Genomic DNA, 23,573 nt, shown 5'->3' on the forward strand with positions numbered 1-23,573 from the left:
TTCCAGTAATAGATCCACTTTCCTTCAGATTGATTTCACAGCAGCTTGACCTTACATTTATACCCAAGCCATTTAAAAGGAAAATCTCATATCTTTGGAAAGAGATGTGAATTCAGTGTATGCATAATGTTAAAATTGAATGTCACAAAGAGCAAAAAAAATGTTGTTTTTGAGAAATACTGTGATAGTGCATAATATATATCTTTGTTAATTTCTCACTGAAATAATGGGACACTTTTATCGACAGCTCATTTATATGTATTATTTAAATTTAAAATGGTTAACTTATTAAAGTTCAATTGTAGAAATCAGTGTCATGGCCACAGAAAGTTACAAATTTTGTTCCTATGAAGAACTAACAATGCCACAGGATTTTTTTTTTTTTTGGTAACACATTTGGAGCTGTAATGATAGCCCAATTTAAAAAAATGAACATTGTTTTTAATTTTTATTTATGTAGTAATAAATCATTAATCTGAAAGTTATGTAGGAGTCTTCATTATTAACAATAGGACTTCATTATCAACAAATGTTACAAAGAAAATTGGAATTTTAAAAAAAGGCTATAATTATCTTCGTAGCAGTTAAAGGAGTCTCTCCTTGCTTTCATAGGCACTGCTAAATGAGAGAGCATTTTTTCATTAGTGGGCAATTTTTATCCCAGGAAGAAATAGAGATATTTTAGAGTCAAGAAACAGCCACAAAAGAAAGAGAATATTCCAAGCAATAATCTATCTGAAAGATTTATGTTTTGTGTACTAAACCAATAAAACCTTACAAGTGCCTCTCTGTAATTCAAGGAGAGTGACAGAGGATGTAAGTTGCTTATGAAAGTTAGAGCACCTGAAGTCCATATGTCACAGTCATTCTATTGCAGTAAGGGATTATACCTATTATTATTTTCATTAAAAGTCACAAATCTCTGAAAGCTTGATTATGATCCCAGAACTGTGCCAAATGCAGCATCTCACACAACACTATTATATTAACCTCACAACACTGTGTAACAGATAACATTATTGTCTTCATTTTATAGGTGAGCAAAATGAGCCTCTGAAACATTCAATCATTTGTCCAAGTCACATGGCTAATAAATGTTACACAAAGACCTCACACCCAGTCTACCTCTAGAGCCTGGCCTCTTCACGATGTAGAAAACAGAATTACAAGAGCAACTGAAATGGGGTAGGTGAACTTCTTAGACATACAAAGCATCAACTTTATTATTTATGTTAGTTATGGAAAGGCAGTTGTAAAAGAGGCCTGTACCAGTCTGTTGTAGACCTACATACAACACAGGAATGAAGAGCATAGCCTGCAGTTGACTCTTAAAAGCTTACATCAAAGTGACTAGACAATGAAATTCTCATATTGCTCTTCCTTATCCAAGCACAAGGACATTACTTCTGAGCAGTAATATCTCTACCACAGGACATTTGCACATGCAATCCTCCCTGCCTAAAGGGCTCTTTCCCTTTCTTTGCCTGGTGATCCCAATTACTTCTTTATGTTCTAGCTCAGTAGTGACCACCATATCAGGGGAGCCTCCCAGGCAAACCATAATTAGGGTAAACTTTCCATTGGCATCTTTCACATTTTATCCCCCTTTCTCCTTTATTTTTCTTCTTATCACTTATCACCACATATTTTATGAATTTCAGTTATTTTTGAACATTACAACTAGAATGTAAGTTTCATGATAACAGGTAAACTTTTGTCTGTGTTTGTTCACAAGTGCATCTGCAGCATCTTGAATGTACCTGACAAATAGTGAATATTCAGTTAAGTGTTTGTTGAAGGAATCAATTAATGGAACTAGTTGTGTGATATTTGACACACATGTCTATTTTTTCTGCTAGACTACAGCTCAATGAAAAGGAAAAGACTACATCAGTTTTTGCTCACTAACTGTAATGCCAATCACATACTAGACCCTCAGTAAATATTTAATGAAATCATTTTTTTCAGGCTCAGCACCCTCCTGTTTTGACTGAGAACACCAAAAAATCTGAGTATATCCCTTTTAGATCCATACCACCCAGCACTGATTTATTTTTAAATTGTTTAGTGCCACAGTGATCACAACAAAATCAACAACAGGAAATTCTTCGGTCTGGGCATATTTGACATACTTAACTTATTTTTTTATGTTTTGTAAGAATTTTAGAAGGTGAATGATATTTTTGCCACTCTCCATCCCATTTTAGACAAAATGAGGCTATAACCAGACAGTTAAAGCAGCTGACCCAGAGTCCAACTGTAGTAAGTGCCTATCCCAGGATTCAAGTCCACATGCCTTGGGAACTGAGCCTGAATTCTTAACCACCACATATGCTAGTTTGAGAGTTGCCGTATGTTCTTTGCTCCAAGTGCCAACGTACTGTATCTTGATTAACTCAGATTGTGAATCTTCTGACATTCTGTTTCTTTTGTTTGCTATGGCATGGTCTTTTGGATGTTATCCTATTATAGCTCAGAGTTTCTCTGATAATATCTGATAAGGATAATTTTTATGATCAGCATAAAATTTCTGTTCTTAAAAACTTTAAAAAATTATTTAGTATTTTCAAGAAATATTTTAAAACATGGAATTATTTTAATGATTATCAGATATATGGGTATTCAAAACAATCACAGCAATGACTTGAGGTATGTGAGCTTTAAGTGGACATGGGTTATACTCTCAAAAGTGTATAGAAAATGAAGAATATAAGTATCACAAACAGATATTGAGAGAGAAATAAAAACCAGAATGGAGAACTCAGAGGAAAAGCTACTGTGTATAAGGAAGGATGGACATTATGTTTAGGTGCTGAAAATAAATATAGTTTTTTGGTGGTAGTTGTAAATTCATAACAAACAGAAAAAATAGCCAGGATGTTTGAAAACACACTTTGTGGAGAGAGAGAAAGGTGGAACTTGAGAATGGTTTACATTCCTTTAAACACATCCCTGAAACTGAACACATAGATTTCAAGTTCTTAGTCAAGGTTGCACTGTGTACCCTCCAATCCAGTCAATTTAGCAGTGCGTACCTCTCATTATGGCATTTGTGTTATAATTAACGCACACAAAATGAGCAGAAGAATTACAGAAGGACCATACCTGTTTTATTAACACTACAGAGGCAGTAGTTCTGGGATGTAGTTTGAATGGGGCTCGTGTGTAAGCAGAATGAGTTCATGAATGAGGTAAGTTATAGTTATACGTAAAACAGTACCTTGGAGGAAAGGGACAACGAATATATATGTGGGTATATGAATGCGCGTAAGAGCTATGTGAAGGGATCTTTTCTGTTCCCCAGGAGCACACCCGCTTCCCCTAGGCAAATGGGCATAGATTTATATAAGGATTCTCAGAATTAATAACATTTTAGGGTAATGTTGATAAATTATTAGTGACATATAAGTTCTTGTTCAAATGTTTAGGCAAAGTATTGGTAGTTTTTTATGTAATGTTGTTGTTGTTCTTCACAGCTATTGAAGTTCATCACAACTAATCGTATTTGTAAAATCTTAAGTTATAAAATCACTTTTTTAAAAAAAAATTCTTTATTTTATTTATTTATTTGTGGCTGTGTTGGGTCTTCGTTGCTGCGCGCGGGCTTTCTCTAGTTGCGGTGAGCGGGCTTCTCATTGCGGTGGCCTCTCCTATTGAGGAGCATGGGCTCTAGGCACGTGGGCTTCAGTAGTTGTGGCTCGCGGACTCTAGAGTGCAGGCTCAGTAGTTGTGGCGCACAGGCTTAGTTGCTCCGCGGCATGTGGGATCTTCCCGGACCAGGGCTCGAACCCGCGTCCCCTGCATTGGCAGGCAGATTCTTAACCACTGCACCACCAGGGAAGCCCTAAAATCACTTTTTACATTATATCTCTGACACAAAATGACAAATGGGCAGGGTAAGTTTTTTTTAAAAAATAATACTTTTTTGAGGAACACATTGTTTTGATCAACTGAGCAAGGAGTATTTTTTAAATAATGATAATTTTAAAAATATCATTTTTGAATACCTATATGTCAGGTATTCTGCTTAGTATTGAAATGCATAGCTTTTTCTCTAAACTTTACAACCTGGAAAATTATGTATCATCACCCCTATTTTTCACATATGGAAGCTGAGTATCAGAGTTTAAGTAATCTACCATGGGGCATGCCTTTATCAGTGGTTAATGCAGCCTAGAAATGCCTAATTCAAAAGGTTAAGCTAAACTTACAGAAGAGGATGGGTGAGGGGAATGGGGGACTCACTGCCCCTCGGCAAGTCTGAAACCGTGGGAGACTGAGGGAAGTGAGGATCTTCCTTATTCTGACCTGATTCTGCTGTTGGACAGATAGTCCTTTGTCCACTGTCCTCTGTGGCCCCTGGCTACATTCTCTGTAAGATTTTTTTTCCAGTATCTATTATTGCCATACTGTCTCATAGCTTGTATGTGGACGAGCAAGTATCAGCTGACACATGGCCCAACCAAGTCACCAGAGGAGATGACTCTAGAGGTTTGCAGTCAGAGACATAGTTGATGATAAAAGTGCTGTGTACCTTATGCATCGTCACTGCTTAGCACTATCTGCTGTGGCTCTGTGAGGGCAATGATGGATTTGGACTAAGAATCCTGACTATATTCCTCATCCTGAATAACACCATGACAGAGCCCAGCATAGAACTCCGTTTAATTTCAAATACTCTTATTTCTTAGCACTTTGTGAGCACACTGGACTTTTAGAAAAGGAAGGAAGTTCATAAATTACAGATTCATCATTCCAAAGTATAACTAATCATCTCACTGTAAGGACACCCTTGACAATACAATACAGAGAACAACTAAAATATTCAAACATATGGATCTTTAGATAATGAATTAAAGAATATTTATATGCTTTATGGACTGTTGCAATAAACTTTAGTGTTTTGGATTTATAAAAAAGAAAATCTAGAGTGGATTCCTAGTTGGCATAGTATGTCTTGAGGATTTACCATTGCTAGTATGTTAATGTTTGAAGTATTTCATATCAAGCATGTATATCCAGGGAGAAAAATTGCATGTGAATTAAATAACTATAAACATTTAAAAAAACTATTCAAGGATTATTCATTTCACACACAGTTTTTTACATTTTTGTGAACAGATACTTTTTTATAATATAAAGTTTAAAAACATCTAGAAAGACACAGATAACAGCAAAAAAGCATATTGCACAAATACAACAGTTGACATTTATGTAATGCCAAATGATACAATGTATTGGTCCCAGAATGGGAAACAGAAAGAATGAATATAAATTAATCTCTATTGGCTAAGTATGCAGCTTAATTGCCATATAATCCTCAAAGAAATTATATTGGTGATGTTTAAACATTGGGTTTTTAATATTTGATATGAATTTGAAGATAATATACTCAATTTTCTGATGTAGAGTAATTAATACACCTTAAAATGAATAAAATTGCTGACCTTCATAACAAATGGTTAAATATTCCACCTGGGTGACCAAAAGATTCTTATTTTAAATGGCATCTCCCAGGATTCCATAGATGAGAAAGAAAAATGGAGCTGGAAGAATCAGGCTCCGGGACTTCAGACTATACTATAAAGCTACAGTCATCAAGACAGTATGGTACTGGCACAAAAACAGAAATATAGATCAATGGAACAGAATAGAAAGTCCAGAGCTAAACCCACACACATATGGTCACCTTATTTTTGATAAGGAGGCAAGAATATACAATGGAGAAAAGACAGCCTCTTCAATAAGTGGTGCTGGGAAAACTGGGCAGCTACGTGTAAAAGAATGAAATTAGAACACTCCCTAACACCATACACAAAAATAAACTCAAAATGGATTAAAGACCTAAATGTAAGGCCAGACACTATCAAACTCTTAGAGGAAAACAGGCAGAACACTCTATGACATGAATCACAGCAAGATCCTTTTTGACCCACCTCCTAGAGAAATGGAAATAAAAACAAAAATAAACAAATGGAAGCTAATAAACAGGACGAAAGAAACCCTCAGAGTGGGAGAAAATATTTGCAAATGAAGCAACTGACAAAGGATTAATCTCCAAAATATACAAGCAGCTCATGCAGCTCAATATCAAAAAAACAAACAACCCAATCCAAAAACGGGCAGAAGACCTAAATAAACATTTCTCCAAAGAAGATATACAGATTGCCAACAAACACATGAAAGGATGCTCAACATCACTAATCATTAGAGAAATGCAACTCAAAACTACAATGAGGTATCACCTCACACCAGTCAGAATGGCCATATCATCAAAAATCTGCCAGCAATAAATGCTGGAGAGGGTGTGGAGAAAAGGGGACCCTCTTGCACTGTTGGTGGGAATGTAAATTGATAAGCCACTATGGAGAACAGTATGGAGGTTCCTTAAAAAACTAAAAAAGGAACTACCATATGACACAGCAATCCCACTACTGGGCATATACCCTGAAAAAACCATAATTCAAAAAGGTTCCTGTAACACAATGTTCATTGCAGCTCTATTTACAGTAGACAGGACATGGAAGCAACCTAAGTGTCCATCAATTGATGAATGGATAAAGAAGATGTGGCACATATATACAATGGAATATTACTCAGCCATAAAAAGAAACAAAACTGAGTTATTTGTAGTGAGGTGGGTGGACCTAGAGTCTGTCATACAGAGTGAAGTAAGTCAGAGAGAGAAAAGCAAATACCATATGTAACACATATATATGGAATCAAAAAAAAAAAAAAAGTTCTGAAGAACCTAGGGGCAGGACAGGAATCAAGACACAGATGTAGAGGATGGACTTGAGGACATGGGGAGGGGGAAGGGTAAGCTGGGATGAAGTGAGAGAGTGACATGGACATATATACACTACCAAATGTAAAATAGATAGCTAATGGGAAGCAGCTGCAGAGCACAGGGAGATCAGCTCGGTGCTTTGTGACAACCTAGAGGAGTCAGATAGGGAGGGTGGGAGGGAGACGCAAGAGGGAGGAGATATGGGGATATATGTATATGTACAGGTGATTCACTTTGTTATACAGCAGAAACTAACACACCATTGTAAAGCAGTTGTACTCCACTAAAGATGTTAAAAAAAAATTATTAGGAAAAAAAAAAGAGTCCATAAAAGCAGGGTTTTCTTTTTGTTTCTTTTGTCTTATTAAGTTCAAATTAATTTTTCATCAATAGCCTTTTTGTGGAAAACTTTTGTGGAAACTAGTGAAATCCCATGTTATTCATGCACAACACTGATTTTGCAAATAAGGCATTAAAATTTTACAGATATAATGTTCTTACAAGAGAGATAAAGATGTAGCTGTTTCCCCTGCTTCTCAAGTTTGATGTATCATGCCTTAGTTAATGCACAAGGAAAGCTACACAATAAGATAAAAGACGTTACTTAGCTTCAAAAGATGTCAGTTGTACTACTGTACCAAAAAATGATCTTACATAGGCAAAAAGAAAACAAATTTAGGAAACTTATATAAAGTTTTAATTTACTGAGTGGTAGAAAATATGCTTCTTTCCTCTATTGCACATGCCAACATGTTCCCTACTCTACAGTATTAAATGAAGCTGAAACAGCTTATAACGTGATGATTTTGACAATTTATGGTGTAGAAATAGTTATGATATTGTATAGTTTGCTGTTAAAACAAATTTATTGGTTCATTTTCATATAAGTTATACTTTTAGTATGCTAGCTCTATAAGAAATAGTGATATTAAGCATTCAAACAAATATTCATTTAATTTGCTTTATTACATTTTGTTCTCCATGTGCCAAACAACTATCTGATATCCAGAAATACAGAGCTAAATAAGACACAATTTCTGTTTTAAGAAATAGCTATTCTTGTGTTTTTCAAAGTCATCTTTAATAAGCTTTTTTTCCCTTTGCCCTTGACATTTAATAAAATTCTTCGTAACCTTTTTTACTTATTATTTTGAAATGATTTTTGTTTTACAGAACAGTTAAAAACATATTACAGAGAGTTTCTGTATACCCTTCATTCAGCGTGGCCTAATGTTACTTGCTTACACATTCAGGGTACATTTATGAAAACTCAGAAGTTCACAGTAGTACAATACTATGAACAAAACCACAGACTCTATTAAATTTCAACTTTTTTTTCAATAATGTCTTTTTTTTCAATAATGTTCCAGGATCCAGTCAAGATTCCATCTTGCATTTAGTCATCCTGCCTGCTTAGACGCCTCTAGTTTGACAGTTGATCAGTCTTTTCTGGTTTTTCATGACCTTGTCCGTCTGAAGAATACTGGTCAGTTAGTTTGTAGAATGCCCCTACATTTTAGTTTTTCTCATGATTAGACTGGAGCAGTACAGTTTTGGAAGGAAGTTCATGAGGTATAATACCCTTATCATTCATTGCATCATATCAGGGGATGCATGATATCAACCTTAATTATGATTATTGGAGATGTTTACCTTACCACTGGGTTAAAATGGTGTCTGCAGATCTTTACATTGCAGTTACTGCTTTTCCCTTTCTGTATGCTGTTCACTAGACATGAGTCACCAAGTGTAGTTCATAGTTAAGGGGAGAAGAATTAAGCTCCACTTTCTTGAAGATGGAGTATCAAAGTATTTGTGGAATTATGTTAAAACCACCACAGAAATTAATAAATCTTTTGAAGTAAAAACTTTGAAACTATGCAAATATTCTATTTCACTTAAATTTTGCTCACTTTTGCTAGCATTCATTAGTGGTTCTTGCCTGCAGCAGCAGTTATTGTGATGTTCTTATGGTGGTTTTTTTATTTCTTTCTTTCCTTTTACATACATGTATAAATATTCGGGATATAGACTTGTGATTCTTCTATGAGGAAGATTTGGACTATTTCCTCAATTTACTTATTTCTCATTTAAATCAGTTTGGACTCATAGATATTTGTTTTGTCCTTTGTGTTGTAATCCAATATATTATTCATTTTTTAATCACATATATATATGATATATATACCATATTTTCTTTTTCCTCTCATCCACTGACATTTATATTGTTTCCATACCATGGCTATTGTGAATAATGCTGCAATGAGCATGGGAGTGCAGATAGAGATATCAGAGAAGAGTTTGAGATCCGGACTTCATTTTCTTTGTATATATAAAGCAGAAGCAGGATTGCCGTATCATATGGTAAATCTATTTTTAAATTTTGAAAATTTTAATTTTTACATTCCCACCAGCAATATACAAGGATTCCCTTATACTTTTGGTGTCATAAGCAAAAATATTGCCAGTACCAATGTCAAGGAGCTTATCCCCTGGGAGTTCTTCTAGGAGTTTCTGTTTTCATGTCTCATATTCAAGTCTTTAAGTCATTTTGAGTAGATTTTACTGTATGGAGTAAGATAGGGGTCCAGTTTCATTCATTTGCATATGGATATCAAGTTTTTCCAACACCACTTATTGATGAGACTATCCTTCCTCCACTGTTTATTCTCGCTGCCTTTGTTGAAACTTAATTGACCATAAATGCATGTGTTTATTTCTGATATTCCTTTCTGCTCCATTGTTCTACATGTCTGTTTGTAATGCCAATACCACACTTTTTTGATCACTAGAGCTTTGTAATATATTTGAAATCAGGAAGCATGATGCTGCCAGCTTTGTTCTTCTTTCTCAGGATTGCTTTGGCTGTTTAGAGTCTTTTGTGATTTCATATGATTTTACGTTTTTTTTTTTTTCTGTGAAAAATGCCATTGGAATTTTGATAGGGATTTCATTTGATATAGAATGCTTTGGATCAAATGGACATCTTAGGCAGCAACTTTGCATTTCTCTGACATTGCTTCTGTTGTCACATCTCTTTCTCTGACCACAGCTCAGAAATGACTGTTTTAAGAAATGATGTGATTAGACTGAGCCCACCTAGATAATCTAGGATAATCTCTCTAGCTCAAGATATTTAACTAGATATGCAAATTTCCTTTTGCCATGTCATATAATGTATTCAAAGGTTCTAGGTATTAGGATGTGGACATTTGGGGGGAACTCATTATCCTGCCGACCAACTCAGTTCTTTGGTTCTTTTATTGTTCCATATTAATTCTTCCAATCATGAATACTGGATATCTTTCCATTTATTTGCATCTTGATCAATTTATTTCATCATATTTTATAGTTTTCAGTCTACAAATCCTTCACCTCTTCGTTAAATTTATTTGTGTTTTATTCTTTTTGATGCTAATGTTAGTGGAATTGTTTCCTTAATTTCTCTTTTCTACAGTTTGTAGCTAGTGTATCAAAAAGAAACTGATTTCTATATGTTGATTTTGTATTCTGCAACTTTACAGAATCCATTTATTAATTCTAACTTTTTTTAATTGGAGTTTTTAGGGTTTTATACATATAAGATCATGCCATCTGCAAGCAGAAACAATTTCATTTTCCTTTCAGATTTAGATGCCTTTTATTTCCTTTTCTTGCCTAATTGTTCTGGCTAGGATTTCCACTACTATGTTGAACAGAAGTGGTGAGAGTGAGCATCATTTTCTTGCCCCGATTTTAAAGGAAAAGCTTTAAAGTTTTCACCATTGAGTATGGCGTTAGCTGTGGGCTTGTCATATATGGCTTTTATTATGTGGTGATACATTCCATCTACACCTAATTTGTTGAGAATTTTTGTCTTGACTGGATGTTGAATTTTGTCAAGTGCTTTTTCTGCATCTATTGAGATTATCATATGATTTATATCCTTCATTTTGTTATATGTGATGTATCAAATTATTGATCTGTATATGTTGAATTATCCTTGAATCCAAGAAATAAATCCCACTTGATCATGCTGTATGACCCTTTTATTGACTTTTAAATTAAGTTGGCTACTAATTTGTTGAAGATATTTGTATCTATGATCACAGTGAATGTTGGCCAGTAATTTTGTTTTCTTACAGTGTCCTTGTCTGGCTTTGATATCAGGGCAATTCTGGCCTGGTAAAATGAGTTTGGAAGTGTTCCTTCCTCTTGAGTTCTTTGAAGGAATTGGAGAAATTTTAATATTAATTTTCTATGAATGTGTATTAGAATTCACCAGTGAAGCCATCTGGTTATTGACTTTTCTGTATTAGAAGGTTTTTGATTACTGCTTCAATCTCCTTACTAATAATTGGTCTGTTCAGAGTTTCTATTTCTTGATGATTCATTTATGGCAGGTTGTATATTTCTAGGAATTTATCCATTTCTTATAGGTTATCCAACTTGTTTACATGTAATTGTTCATAGAAGTTTCTCATTATTCTTAATATTTATCAGTTGTAGTGTCTGTTTCTATTACTTCAGATATTATTTATTTGAGTCTCCTTTCTTTGTTAGTCTTCTAAAGTTTTGTCAATTTTCTTTATCTTTTTAAAAAGACTAACACTTAGCTTCATGAAACTTTTCTATTGTCTTTCTAGTCTGTTTTATATATTCCTACTTTGATCTTTTTAAAAATTTATTTCCTTCTGCTCAGTTTGGTCTTATGTTATTGTTCTTTTTCTAAGTCCTTGAGGTATAAAATGGGTGTTTGAGATCTTTCCTTTTTCTTAATGTAGGTGTCCACTGCTATAACCTTTCCTCTTAGAACTGCTTTTGCTGCATTCCGTAAGTTTTGGTAAGTTGTGTTTCCCTTTCCACTTGTCTCAAGATATTTTTTGGTTTCTCTTTTGATGTCTTCTTTGACCCATTGGACATTTAAGAGAATGTTTTTATTCTTCACATATTTGTGAATTTTCTAGTGTTCTTTTTGTAATTGATTTCTGGCTTCATACTATTGAGGTCAGTAAAGATGTTTAATATGATTTCAGTCTTCTTAAATTTGTTGACTTGTTTCTTGGCCTAACATATGATCTATCCTGGAGAATGTGCCATGTGCACTTTATGAAGCTATCTGTATGTGTTTGTTAGGTCCACCTGGTCTAATGTGTAAAGTACAGTGTTTTATTATTAATTTTTTCTCGGACTGACCTATCCATTGTTGAAAGTGGGGTATTAAATTTCCTACTATTATCGTATTGCTATCTTTTCTGCCATAAAATCTGTTAATATTTGCTTTATGTATTTAGGTGCTCTGATGTTCAGCACACACATATTTACAATTGTTTTATCCTCATAATGAATTGGCCCCTTCATCATTATATGATGAATAACAATGACCTTATTTGTCTCTCACTACCATTTTTGGCCTAAAGTCTACTTTATCTGATATAATTGTAGCTAACCCTGCTTTCTTTTGGATTTCATTCACATGTAATACCTTTTTGCATCCCTTTACTTTGAGCCTATGTGTGTTGTTAAAGCTGAAGTGAGTCCCTTGTAGGCAACATATAGTTGGTCTTGTTTATTTATCCAGTCAGCCACTCTATGTCTTTTGAGTGGAGAATTTATCCCATTTACAATTAAAGTAATTTTGATGATAGGTGTAGACTTATAAACGCCATTTTAAATTTACTTCTGGTTTTTTAGTTCCTTTTTTCCTTATTCCACACCTGCTCTCTTCCTTTGTGATATAGTAAATTTATGTAGTGATATACATTGATACCTTTATCTTTTGTGTATCTACTATATGTTTTTGTTTTATAGTTACCATATTGCTTACACAAAACATCTTTTAGTTATAGCAATCTGTGTTAAGCTGTAATAACATCATGCAAATACAAAACTCCACAATTTTACATACTCCCACATTATGTTTTTGATATCATAATTTACCTCTTTGTATATTGTGCCCACTAAAAATCATTGTAGTTGTTTAAAATACTTTTTTTAATGTTTATACTAGAGTTTAAAGTGATTATCTACCATCTTTGTAATATAGAGTATTCCCTAGAGTATAGAGTATACATTTTTAAGTAATCTGACCATACCTGCAAATATTATACAACCTTAATATCATCTCTTGTGTCATCATTGTCACACATTTACCTTTTGTAAATGTTATAAAAATACAACACATTTTTGTTAGCTTTAAATCATGCATTATTTTTCTTTTGAGCATCTAAAATGAGAAAAAAAATATTTTATCTTTTTTCAAAATTCCATTTCTAATCTTCTGTGTTTCTGTATATAGAGCCAGTCTCTAAAGCATATTAAATTCCTTCTCCCTGAAAAACTTTCATTAAGAGTTTTGAGGATAGTCTATTGTCAACGAATTCTCTAATTTTTTGTGTTTGTCAGAGAGTCTTCTTCATTCATATTTGATTTCTAGGTTGACAGATTTTTTCTTTTTTCATCACTTTGAAGGTGTCACTCTATTGTTTTCTTGCTTGCAAGATCTCTAAAGAGACAATGGTTGTAATTCTTTTCTCCTTAGTTTTACATATAATAGCTTCAACCACATGAAAGATGTTTCGCATCCAAAAATATCAGGAAAGGGCAATCCCATCTTGAATGAACCGACCATCTGTGGAATAATCATGTCTAGGGAGAAAGGGACAATATACATTAAATGTCTTTTTTTTTTTTTTTCTGCTGAAAATTCAAATGTGATAACCAAGGGGTGAATGAATGCAGGTCAAGCAACTTATGTTTTTCATTATATTCTTTATCTGATTTAAATTTTTTATCTGATTCCAGTGAACATTCTCTTACTCAGCACACTGCACAGCCTCCAGGTCATTTGTGAAAGACCAAGAAAACAAAAAAAACTACACTTCATTAAATGTACCATCAAGCATTTCATTTACCCCTTTGTTCCCACTGACAGCCTTCATTACTGCTCCATGCTTTCTCTCTTCTTGTTAAATGGAAGTTTTCTCTGTCCTAGCAAGTCATTGTGCTCAAACTAACTTTTGGTTTTTTTCCTTTGTTTTTAGTTTCACCTCCCTCACCAAATTCTATCCTTCCTTCAAGTTATAACTCTTTGAATTGACTCCTGTAGAAAACATTTTCTGGTTATGCCATTTTCATTCATCTTATAGCTTCTAAACGTACATAGCTATATTTTTAGCTGTGAAGTATCATTTTTTCACTAGTAAGCTGCCTTATGTAGTTGACAGTTTTTAATGTATCTTTTTCTGAGATGTAAATGGATGCTAAATACCTTGACGGAAGTTACTCTCTCATCATTTGTAGTGACCACCATCTGATGCATACAGGAAAGATACTCTGTAAATTATTGGTAATTTATTCACTGAACAATTGGCTATTATTTCCTCCATTCACCCATTTCTTGGGGAATTTATAAGATTTCTTGGAGAATATGTAAATGTGTATTACGTGAGTGCTTTTAGTTATATATTTAACTGTAAATAAAAACTGTTACTTATTTATTTTACCATAAAACAAGTGTAAACTTGAGGCAAATAGCTAATAAGTTTTAAAATCAGCTGATCTACACTTACATATATTTAATATTCTTACAAACTGCAAGTATATTCAAATTGAACTACTCTCCTTTTTCAGTAACATTTAAATCATGTATTAAGGATCCAAACCTTCTAAGGAAATGCCTCAGTCCAGTGTGAACTACTATGAATTTTTTGATAGGGAAACTCTTAATAGACTCTGTTCTGACCCAATGGTCTGGAGTTAATTGGTATTCAAATCTCCCCTACTTGCTCATCTACCAGGAAAATAATCATCATTTTGCTCCTCCTCTTGAGTATGGAACATGATGTTTAATGCTTATTCCAATTAATTATTCTCCACATCTTTAGTCTTTGTTCATATCCAGAAAAAAATGTAATTGTGCTTTCTCTGCAAGTGCAATAGGAATAAAATTTCACTGTGATTTTATGCCAGTTAATTAAAAATCTGCTTAATCTTCAACTTTAACCTTTTTATTTATCTTCAGGCTTAGTTAACATCCATTATTTTGTTTTGGTAATGTAGATAAAACTAAACGTATCCTAACAGTACACATAGAAATAACTTATTCAATTGAAAAATGGATGACATGAAGGTAACTTATCAGGGTTCAAAATAATTCTGCTTTCTGTCCCCAAAATTGAGAAACACCCTCAGAGAAAGAAACTTGAAGCCCATTTTCCTTTTCAAGGTTCATTCTCTGGAGTCTTTGTTGCTTTGGAATTTCTCAACTTCCTCTAAATAATTGCATATTTTATCTGACATTTCTAGCTGTTTTTGGAAAGTGTGTTGCTCTGCCACCAGCAAGTCCATCCCACTAGAAGCAAAAAGTTGACTGTAAGTAGTTTGACTTTTACTATTATTCCAATGGAAAGATATTTGAAGTTCATGAGCAAGGGATAAGATTAGTGTTTTTTTTTTAAATTGAAGTATAGTTGAATTACAATATTATATTAGTTTCTGGTGTACAACACAGTGATTGATATTTTATAGATTATGCACCAAAGTTATTACAATATTACTGAAAATATTTCTTGTGACTTATTTACTTTATACTTGATAGTTCATACCTATTAATCCTCTTCACCTATTTCAACCATCCCTCCATCCCCCACTCCAGCTCCCTACCCTTCCAGTTTGGCAACCACTAGTTTGTCCTCTGTATCTTGAATCTGTTTCTGTTTTGTTATATTTGTTCATTTGTTTTTTAGAGTCCACATATAAGCAAAGATATACAGTATTTGTCTTTCTCTGTCTGACTTATTTCACTTAACATAATGCCCTCTAGGTCTATCCATGTTGTCGCAGATGGCAAGATTGCATTCTTCATTATGGCTGAGTAGTAATTCCATTGTATATATCATATCTTCTTTATTCATTTGTCTGATGGACGCTTTGTGTTTTAAAGGATTGATCGTCTTGATGTGTTGATAGTGGAATATTCCAGATAAGAAATAATGGTGATTTAAACAATGGTGGTAAAAGTGAAAAAGAGAGGGAAATGGACACTCTCAGGCTTTAAATTAGAGGAATACCAAGTTATCATTAGGAATTAAGTATTGCTATGTGCAAAGATTTATTGACAAGTTTGTTCTTTGTTCATTCCTTCTCTCTCTTCCTTCCTTCTTTGCTTCCTCCCTCCCTCACTTCCTTCCTTCCTTCCATCCTTCCAGGATTTTGTTTTTATCACTGGTATGATTGTTTAACGTTAAACAATTTTACTATTATATGCCTTATAGTTTTCTTTTTGCTTCTTGTGCTTTGTATTTCTCAAGCTTCTTGGATCTGTGTGCTTATAATTTTTATCAAATTTGGAACATTTCAGCCATATCTTCAAAGACTTTTACCATGTCTCAACTCCTTTAGAGTTTTCAGTTAAGCCATTTGAAGCATTTCAACATTTCACTGATCCTTTTTATTAAGTCCTTTTTTTTTCTTTCTTTTTCAACTGTTTTTATTGATATATCTTCAAATTTACTATTTCTTTTCCCAAAGAATCTAATTTATTAATCCAATCCAGTGTACTTTTCATTTCAGACACTATATTTTTCTTGTTTACAAGCTGGATTTATTTGTTTATATCGTTCATATATCTGAATAGCATATTTAATTTGTCTTCTATTCTTTCACAAATATATTATTCTTATAATAACTTTGCTGCCCTTATATACTAATTTTAACATCTATGTCATTTCCAGATCTGCATATTTGATTATCCTCATTATTGTTTTCTTTTTTTTTTTTTTTTTTTCTATGCCAGGAAATTTGTCGGGGGTGGGTGGGTCAATGCAGTGTGTATTCTAGGACTAATTTTCCTCCACTTCCTTCTGTATAATCTTCTCATGTCACTTGAACTACAAGGTTTTTCACGGTGGCTATTTTATATTAGCCTATTTTCAGGCCTAAGTGGCAATCAGTGTTCAATTTGCTCCATTGGGGGTGGTTCTTTACATTGTCTTGGGTAATCTTCTCAAGCACATAACCCGATCTGTACTCAACTAAAGAACTGAATAGAAAATTCTGCAAATCTCTGAACCTCTATTTCTATGTAGCTCCCGCTTCTGCAGTGCTCTGTCTTGGGAACACAAGCCACCTGGGCCCCCTCCCCACACCTCAGCTGTGTCTACTCAGCTCAGAAAGGCCACCAGGTTCCACTCGTATTCCTCCTGCCTGCATTGTGTGCTGGAAACTTTCTCAGAAGAAAATGGGGGTAATTGTTGGGCTCCCTCAGTTATTTTCCTCTCTTAGGGATCACGGATCTGAGCAGCTTTATGTTCAGTGTCTGAAAACTGCTGCTTCAGTTTTTTATCTGGATATTTAATTCTTTATAACTGGATTGCTAATCTGGTCCCTTTACTTAATCTTGTCTAGAGGTAGAATTTAATATATTTTATTTTAAAATCATTATTTCATTTTCCTGCAAATCTGAAATTTTCTATAATGTACACATTTTGGTTTTGCAAACTAAAGAAAGTAATAAACTATTATTTTAAAAGGAACGTAAGTATATATTTAATGGGAGTTATATATATAATTCAGGAAGAATGTTACTTTTTGCCAATAAAATAAAAGGCAAACTATTTGCAAAGAAATTATGAATTTTCAGAATGAAAATCTTTTAATTTGTATTTGTTGGTTATGTATATTCTTCCAGTTTCTACATATGCACATGAAAATGTTATAGAACAAAGTTTTTAAAACAACATATGATGAAATTAATCTTTAACCTCAATGGGTAACACTATTTGTGTCACTGAATGCTTTTTTAATGCAATTTGGATGGTTTATATCAAATTGACTAATTTGGAGTCCTTCTAAATTTTCCTTTTTGGATTTTCTTAATTTTAGATTTGCTGTCTGCCAAATTTAGGACAATTCAGTCCAAGAAAATGCATCATATTTTAATTTTGTCTTTATAAAGTAGTATGAGTTCTGAAGAATTAATAAAAGATTTTCACTGTGCATTCTTCATATTATGTTCCCTTAGGGTATATTTTGTATTCATAAATGATCATATTAATTGTCTCTATATTTTGAATTTTCAGCATTTGTGACATATTCAAATAAATTATCCCTTTAGATAAGCTATAAGACAATTACTTTGGTAATAAGAATATTGCATACTCTGTTTTCTCAGGATCTTCTGTCTTGCAGAAAAAGAAAATACCATGTATTAAAATTATAAGTATATGAAAATCATTGCTGAATATTTCTTAGGTTCTCTGTAGTCTTGTGGAAAAGCCTTAGGTTTCCATCCATTCTCATTGGTGATTATCAGTTTTTTAACTTAATTTGTTTACCTATCTTAGTAGTTAAAATGACAAGCCCTAGAGTAATACTGTTTGTGTTCAAAATATTATTTTGACAGTTATAACCTGTATGGGCTGTTATGAAGATGACAAGTTGAAACTCTGATAGAGAGCTATGTTGATTGACTTGTTTTATGTAGTGAATGAATGCCTGCTGCTAGAGGCTTCCCACGTTCCTTGGCTTGTGACCCTCTTTCTCCATCTTCAAAGGTAGCAACTGTGCATTTCTCTGACATTGCTTCTGTTGTCACATCTCTTTTTCTGACCACAGCTCAGAAATGCCTGTTTTAAGAAATTACGTGACTAGACTGAACCCACCTAGATAATCTAGGATAATCTCTCTAGCTCAAGATATTTAACTAGATATGCGAATTTCCTTTTGCCATATCACATAATATATTCAAAGGTTCCAGGTATTATGATGTGGACATTTGGGGGGAACTCATTATCCTGCTGACCAACTCAGTTCTTTTGTTCTTTTATTGTTCCATATGAATTTAAAGAGCAGTTTTTGAAGTTCTATATACACATAAAGGAGGTTTTTAATAGGGTTTTATTTCAAGTATTTGGGGAGGGTTACAAAATGTGGAATAAAACAATCCCGAATTAGTAGTTAGTTGCCGTTTCTGGGCTTGTTTCTAAACACTGAGATTTGTGAATTGCTACTTCATTTATCTGTCAGTATTTAATCAGGTGCATTTAGCAAAACGTAGTAAGGATGTTATCATGGGCTGAATTGTGTCCCTTCAAGATTCATATGTTGAAACCCTATTCTCCAGTACCTCAAAATGTGACTCTTTGTGGAGATAAGGTCTTTAAAGTGGTAGTTAACTTAAAACAAGGTGTTTAGGGTAAGCCCTAATCCAATCAGACAGGTGTCCTGATTAGTTAGGGGACTGTGGATACAGAGGAGAGGCCATGTGAGGACGCAGCAAAAAGGCAGCCATCTATCAGTCAAGAAAAGAGGCGTCAGAAGTATCCAAACCTGCCAACACCTTGATCTTGGGCTTCTAGCCTCTAGAACTGTGAGAAAACACATTTCTGTTGTTTAAGCCACCCAGTGTTTGGTATTTTGCTATGGCAGCCCCAGCAAACTAATACAGATATGAAGCAAAATAAACACCTGTTCAGAAAGAAATTTGTTACAATCAGTTTGAAAAACAACTTGGAATTAAATGTTAAAGTTTAAAATATTGCAGTCTTTACTTGGCAGTTCCATTCCCCGATATATGGCCCCAAAATTGCTTGAACATGTGAAAAGAGGACACATTTACAATGATGTGCATATGATATATTCTTCACATCGTTTGAATCCTCACTCAAAAGTCATAGTCCCAGAGCAACCTTCCCCAATCAATCAATCAATGTAAAATTGCTTTGCCTGCCCCCTCCCCCAAACTCTAGCACAAAAATGATTAGCTTCTAATATGCTATAAGCCACTTATTTATTTTATTGATTATATATCACACCTTAAATTAGTATGTAAGCTCCTTAAGGGCTGTGATTTCTTTGTTTCACTGTTACATCTCCAAATCCAAGGAAGATGCTTGCAGAAACGAGTTGCTCTATAAATGAATTGGATGGATATCTAGAAAGGAAATATTATAATATTTTCTAATTACCTGGTGAATGAAAGTTTTTTAAAATGGCATTTTATTGAATCAGACTGGTGTATGTTGAATAAAACCAAGTTTTGATTCAAATAGGAGCTCTCCTAGATTGCTAGTGGGAATGAAATTTGTTGCAACTACATTGTAGACCAAATTGACAGTATTAGTATAATTGAAAACACAAAAACCCTAAGACTGAATAATTCTATGGCAGGTATGTTCTTTAAAGAAACTTTCACTGTGGTTAAATGAGACAGGAAAAAAGTTATCAGTGAAAATCGCCTAAGAATTAGTTAGAAAACTGATAACTAAAACGTGATATTTTTCACAAAGATATAATAATGTACAGTAATTAATGAGTGTGTTAGATCTATTTGAAGCAGCATAAACAGTTCCTGTGAGCACACTTGTGTGTGAAGAAAAAATAAGTTGTGGTATGGTATGTAAGTATACCATTGATAGGAAAAAAATAGAAACATAAAACAATAATGTTTGTAGATATGTACATAGAGAAATTATTAAAGCAAGAACATAAAAAGGCACACTAAATTCATCATAGATGATATAGATCACTTCAAATGTATCCGTAATGCTTTACTTCTTTTATTTAAATGCTCTGGAACCAGTATGGTGTGCTGGATGTTCCTCATTGGACTTTCCACATTACTCCCTACCCTTATCTACACTACTCTGTACTTTAGGAGGCTGACATTTACTTGTCGTATCAGTGGATTTATTTGCCGTCCCTTGCCTTCTCTTTGAGTTTGACCAACACACAGTATTGGCAAGAGGCTTTGTTGCCTGTCCTGCCCTTAATGCTTCTGCCAGGAACACCATCTCAGAAATACTGAAGAGAGTATTTATGGCCATGACATTCCATTCAATAGTCTATCTGACCAGAGAACTCATTTTTCAGCAATTTAGACTGTGTGCTGATAATAATTAGGTTCAGTTGTGTTACTCTGTACCCTGTCATACTGAAGCAGTTAGACTTTTGTAACAGTGGAATTGTCTATTGAATACTCAATTATGATATTCCTGCATACAACCCCTTTTGGTGTTAAAATACCACATTATTGGATAGTTTATATAATCTGAATCAATGACTAAGTGGTGCTTTTTCCCATAACCGAAATGAATGTATTTGGAAACATGTAGAAGTGGAAGTTCCCTGTCTATTTTTAACCTAATAATCAGTTTGAGGTTTTTCCTACATCTTTAAGAAAACCCACTTGCAAAGTTGTACTTCATCTCCATATGGACTGACTTTTATCTCTGTTTATTTAGACTTTATATTACCAGGGAAATAACGATTGTTTAATTCAATTAGAAATTGAAATTGCACCTTTTCCATAGTATGGAAAGGGCAAAGGGCATGCATGAATGGACTGTGTCACTGATTATAAATTTCAAGAGGGAACAGAAAACAGATTATCTGACACATGATCTGAGCATGGAAAAGTGCTCTGACCTTAAGCAGTGAGACCATCAGATGCATTTCCCTCCCAGGTCTGAGCACAGGCAATGTGGTGACCTCCAAAACCCAGCTGTCGAAAACACTCTACTCCAAGCGCCTGTGTCTGCTGTGAATTCCTTCTTCTACATTCTTTCTCCTTCACCTAGACATGGTAACTACTTCTACAGTTATTCATAATAGCATCATTTTTTTGGTCTTTCAGTCATCCAGTAATTGCATAATCAATTATCTGTACTATAATTATCTCCCTTTGAAATAACTAGCATTATGTAGATGCCTTGAGTCAACTGCTATTGCAGTTCCCAGATTATATGATACAATCTCCACTGGAGTTAAAAGTATGTTAAAAGGTTCCTCAAATATGTTTTTTTTCCCCTGAATATAAACAGTTTTATTAAATTTCTTTGTCAGAATCTAAAACTGCCTTGAAATGTCATGATTTTTATATGTCCACACCTTGATTTATATGTCTATCAAACATATATTTCATGGGAAATTTGCACTGTTACTCCAGAAGTTACTCATTATATTAATGCACTCATACCATATGTAGCACAATCAGAAGTCACTTTCTATGAAATCATTGACTTGAAAATCACATCTGCTGGCTTAAAATTGAATATAATGTAAAATATACATCTGTTTACGCCTAGCATGTGACTAAAACTTCCTAATTAAGAATCTACATCGAATATATAAAGTTCTTGTAACAAAACCATCTAGAATACAGTGAATTACTCAATTGGTAGAAAATATGCTTATTTCTACCACAAAACTCAGCCACATTAGCTGTGGACTGAAACTGCATCCTGAAGTATCTAGATAAGTTACCTAACATCTGTATTCCTTGATTTCTTTGTATGTAAAATAGAAATAATAAAAGTACTCAGATCCTTGGTTTAATGTTAAGATTAAGAAAGTGCTAAGACTAGTGTCTTGTATTTGGTGAGTATTGTGTTGAACATTATTACTATTAACCTTTATATCGTTTTTCACTGTGGCTACTAACATTACTAATGAAAATAATACTCATTTACTTGGCGATTGTTTAAAGAATACTTGCTAAAGTTTCAGTGTCTCAATTCCTTAAAGAAAAAGTTCAAAACTTTAAAATGTTGTGAAATATTACAGATGTCTTGAAAGAGACAATGGGACCAAACTGGTCATTTAAAAAATGTTTCCTGTACTTAGTCTCTCCGAATCTAACAATAATTCTAAGTCCTACTAATTATTAATGAGGTTTTATGCTACTTTAAGACAAAACAAAATTATGTCCCTACTAACATAAATGAAGTATGGAGAACATGTATTATGAGAAATAATAATTGGAAACTTGGATGTCTGTAGATATACCTAGTTGCCCATACAATATATAAGATCCTCTTCTATACACCATCTTCTTCTTCATTAATAACAGAATCCCAGCTGGGGCAGTGGAAGAGGTGGACAACAATTTACTCAATTAAAAATGCTCAGTCTTGCAAATGCCTTTACATTCATCCTTGATTATGTGTCGCAAATCTGATGAAATGTAAGCAAGGTCATCTAACGAAGTTTGTTAAAAGGGGACAACTTAGTCAACGTGTACATTCTCAGCATTCATTTTCTCATTAGTCTCAGCTAAGATGTAGTCAACATGCCTGGATTTATAGGAAATGGAGAAGAATTTAAAAGGACAAAAGAACAATCACCAGTATAATTTCTATAAGTATAGTAATGAGTATGTAGGCAGAATTCCAAAATGCCTTCCCCAAGATTTCCTGTCATAATTCCTGGAACTGTGAATACGAGGAGATATTAAATCCATCAGTATGTTATATTACACGATAAGAGGGAATTTGTAGGTGTAAATAAATTTCCTAATCAATTGACTTTTAGTGTTAACAAAAGGAAGATTTTCTGGGTAGGCACAATTTAATCATGTCAGCTTCTCAAATGCTGAGTATTCTGTTGGCCTCTATTTTGTAGTAGATATTTCTATTTTCTTCTTCAATACTTAGAGTTATTTATTAGTGAAACCATTTTGACCTGGTGCTTTTCTTTTGGAAGCCTTTTAAATTTTGATTAATTTTAATAGATATAGAGTTATTCAGGTTATCAATTCTTGAAGATTTGCACCTTTCAAGTTGTAATAATTGGATTTAATTATGTTACTTGTACCCTGTCATACTGAAGTAGATAGATTTTATTACGGAAGAATTGTCTATTGAACACTCAGTTATGACAACTCTGGAGGAAACACATTGTGGTATTAAAATGTCACAGTAGAAGATAGTTTATATAATTTGAATCAGTGACTAATATGTAGTGTTTTTCTCTCATAACCAAAATGAATGCAAACAAGTTGTGGAAATGGAAGTTGTTCCATTTG

At 33.7% G+C, this 23,573-nt stretch overlaps 2 protein-coding genes across 2 annotated transcripts in view; both read left to right on the forward strand.

The window, feature by feature from the left end:
* The window catches only part of LOC309630376 (uncharacterized protein), a gene marked incomplete at its 5' end in the record, with an annotated part of 1,321,579 nt that extends 1,303,803 nt beyond the window's left edge, over nucleotides 1–17,776 (forward strand). The window contains one exon of the mRNA XM_082395555.1: nucleotides 1,037–17,776. The remainder of the gene's footprint in view (nucleotides 1–1,036) is intronic.
* LOC309606276 (uncharacterized protein) overlaps nucleotides 1–23,573 on the forward strand; it is a gene marked incomplete at its 5' end in the record, with an annotated part of 266,365 nt that overhangs the window by 101,784 nt on the left and 141,008 nt on the right. The window lies entirely within an intron of this gene.

This window comes from Balaenoptera borealis, assembly GCF_965194805.1.
Source record: "Balaenoptera borealis genome assembly, chromosome: 1".
Lineage (NCBI taxonomy): Eukaryota > Metazoa > Chordata > Mammalia > Artiodactyla > Balaenopteridae > Balaenoptera > Balaenoptera borealis.